Here is a 3,361-nt window from a genome sequence, read left to right as displayed (position 1 = left end):
GGCCATGCCCGCCGAGCCGCGCCGTCGCCGCGCCGGCTCTGCCCACCGCGCCTCACCGACGCCCACTGCCGTCGGCTCCGACTAGCTGCTGTCGCGCTAAGTGGCTGCGACTGCTGCTCGCTGCCTCATGCGAGGCCATGGCGAGCACAACCTGATAGCCTGGCTGTGTCTTTGCCATGTAGGGCCAGCCCTATTTAGATTAGTGCTAATTTTAGTTAGTATTAATTTAATTCTAAATTAGTTTAATAGAAAGTGACAGATGGGCCCCTCAGTTATCTAAACTGTTTAATTAAAACTCTAATAGAAACTAACTCAATGATAGCCAGGACCCACCTTTACTATTCACCCTTTGACCAGTCAAATGTTGACTGGGTCAACTCTGCTGACTGGACCCCCTGACCCCATTGTCATACACTCTGGCTAGAGTAGGACTAGGTGACAAGAGTAATTACTCTTTTTTATTAATTCGAATTAATATAATCCAGTAATTTTAGAAATTCAAAAAAACTTTGAAAAATCATATAAAATAATCCGTAACTCGGATGAAAATACTTTGTACATGAAAGTTGCTCAGAACGACGAGACGAAACCAAATACGCAGTCTGTTTGTCAGCCACACGTCCCTAGCATAGTGAACCCGCAAATTTCCCCTCCAGTTCATCTGTCCGAAAACGCGAAACACCGGGGATACTTTCCCGGATATTTCCCCCTTCGCCAGTATCACCTATCCCTGCGTTAGATCACCCCTGGCACCGCGTTTTGCCTTGTTATATTTTTTGATGCTTTGTTTGCTCTGTATTCATTGTTTCTTCCCCCTCTTCTCTCTGGTAGACTACGAGACGGACATCGCTGCTGCCTCGATCGACTACGTTGTTGACGACCCCTCCTTGCCAGAGCAACCAGGCAAGCCCCCCCTTGATCACCAGATATCGCCTATTCTTCTCTCTACTACTTGCATTAGAGTAGTGTAGTATGCTACTGTTCGGTTACTCCTATTTTGTTGCATAGCCTATCATTGTTGCTACAGTTGTTACCCTTACCTGCAATCCTAATGCTTAGTATAGGATGCTAGTATTCCATCAGTGGCCCTACACTCTTGTTCGTCTGCCATGCTATACTACTGGGCCGTGATCACTTCGGGAGGTGATCACGGGTATATGCTATATACTTTATACTATTACATTACTTATGATACTGTTCGGAGATGGGGGCTGAAGGGGCAGGTGGCTCCATCCTGGTAGAGGTGGGCCTGGGTTCCCGACGGCCCCCGACTGTTACTTTGTGGCGGAGCGACAGGGCAGGTTGAGACCACCTAGGAGAGAGGTGGGCCTGGCCCTGGTCGGCGTTCGCGGTTACTTCATAATAACACGCTTAACGAGATCTTGGTATTTGATCTGAGTTGGGTCGTTGACCTTATACGCACTAACCGCCACGTGGGACAAGATATGGGCAACCGGCGTCGTGGTATCAGCCGAAGCTCTTTTTGACGTCAGCGACTGAGCGGCGCGCGCCGGATTGGACCGTAAGCCTGCACTTGTATTAAGGGGGCTAGGTCTGCTTCCGGCCGCGTTCGCAACGTGCAGGTGTGCAATGGGCGATGGGCCCAGACCCCTGCGCGCAGAGGATTTAGACCAGCGTGCTGACCTCTCTGTTGAGCCTAGGTAGGGCTGCGACGTGTTGATCTCTCGAGGCCGGACATGACCCAGGAAAGTGTGCCCGGCCAGAGGGATCGAGCGTGTCGGGCAATGTGGTGCACCCCTGCAGGGAAGTTTATCTATTCGAATAGCCGTGATCTTCGGTAACAGGACGACTTGGAGTTGTACCTTGACCTTATGACAACTAGAACCGGATACTTAATAAAACACAGCCTTCCAAGTCCCAGATACAACCCGGTGATCGCTCTCTCACAGGTCGACGAGGAGAGGATCGTCGGGTAGGATTATGCTATGCGATGCTACTTGGAGGACTTCAATCTACTCTCTTCTACATGCTGCAAGACGGAGGCTGCCAAAAGCGTAGTCTTCGATAGGACTAGCTATCCCCCTCTTATTCTGGCATTCTGCAGTACAGTCCACCGATATTGCCTCTTCACACATATACCCATGCATATGTAGTGTAGATCCTTGCTTGCGAGTACTTTGGATGAGTACTCACGGTTGCTTTTCTCCCTCTTTTCCCCTTTTCCATTCTACCTGGTTGTCGCAACCAGATGTTGGAGTCCAGGAGCCAGACACCACCGTCGACGACGACTTCTACTACACCGAGGGTGCCTACTACTATGTGCAGGACGCTGACGTCGACCAGGAGTAGTTTAGGAGGATCCCAGGCAGGAGGCCTTGCCTTTTCGATCGTTTCTACTTTTGTGCTAGCCTTCTTAAGGAAAACTTGTTTAACTTATGTCTGTACTCAGATATTGTTGCTTCCGCTGACTCGTCTATGATCGAGCACTTGTATTCGAACCCTCGAGGCCCCTGACTTGTATTATGATGCTTGTATGGCTTATTTTATTTTTAGAGTTGTGTTGTGATATCTTCCCGTGAGTCCCTGATCTTGATCGTACACGTTTGCGTGTATAATTAGTGTACGATTGAATCGGGGGCGTCGTAAGTTGGTATCAGAGCCGACTGCCTGTAGGAATCCCCCTTCCACACTCCTTGGCCGAAGTCGAGTCTAGACATTGCAAAACTTTTACTAACATGGCTGTGCGGCTTACGGGCCCACGTCGCCATTGGGTGGTAGTAGGATCTTTTACTCCTCAATCTTTACTCCGGGACTCTGATCTCTCCTCTATTTAGGTTAAATGATTTTACTAACACCGACTCTAGGTTCTCGTAACTACTTCCTCCCGGAGAGCCCTCACTCACTACAAAAAAAGACACATCCGTGACATTTTGGGCTGAACAATTTTTTTTTCTATCATACATATGACACTTCTATGACGATAATTGTGACAAAACCTGGTATCATCATAGATGTGGTGGGCTCCTACTTCTATGACAAAAAATCATGACAGAAAATGGGCTTTTCGTCCTGGGCGGGCCGGAGACGCAGCTGCATGACATTCTTTGGGCCGTCCATGACGGAAAAAACCGTGGTAGAAGCGAGGGCGAGGAAAATTTCGGGGAGTTCCCGGTTACGGTGGGAGGTCGGGGGCCGAGCGATGCGCATTTCTCTCGTACACGTACGCACGTGTGTGCGAGGCGTTGGCTCTAACTGAACCCGAGCGAGGCGTTGGGCTCTAACTGAACCCGAGCGATTGCACTGCAGGCTACGCGTTACTGAACCCGAGCGATCGATCGATGGCTGTTAACTGAACCCGATCGAGCGATTCCTTCGCTACTGCTGCTAACTGAAGCCGATC

The sequence above is a fragment of the Triticum aestivum genome, chromosome 5D (assembly GCF_018294505.1).
Source record: "Triticum aestivum cultivar Chinese Spring chromosome 5D, IWGSC CS RefSeq v2.1, whole genome shotgun sequence".
In the NCBI taxonomy this organism is placed as follows: domain Eukaryota; kingdom Viridiplantae; phylum Streptophyta; class Magnoliopsida; order Poales; family Poaceae; genus Triticum; species Triticum aestivum.
Note: the sequence above shows the minus strand (reverse complement) of the source record.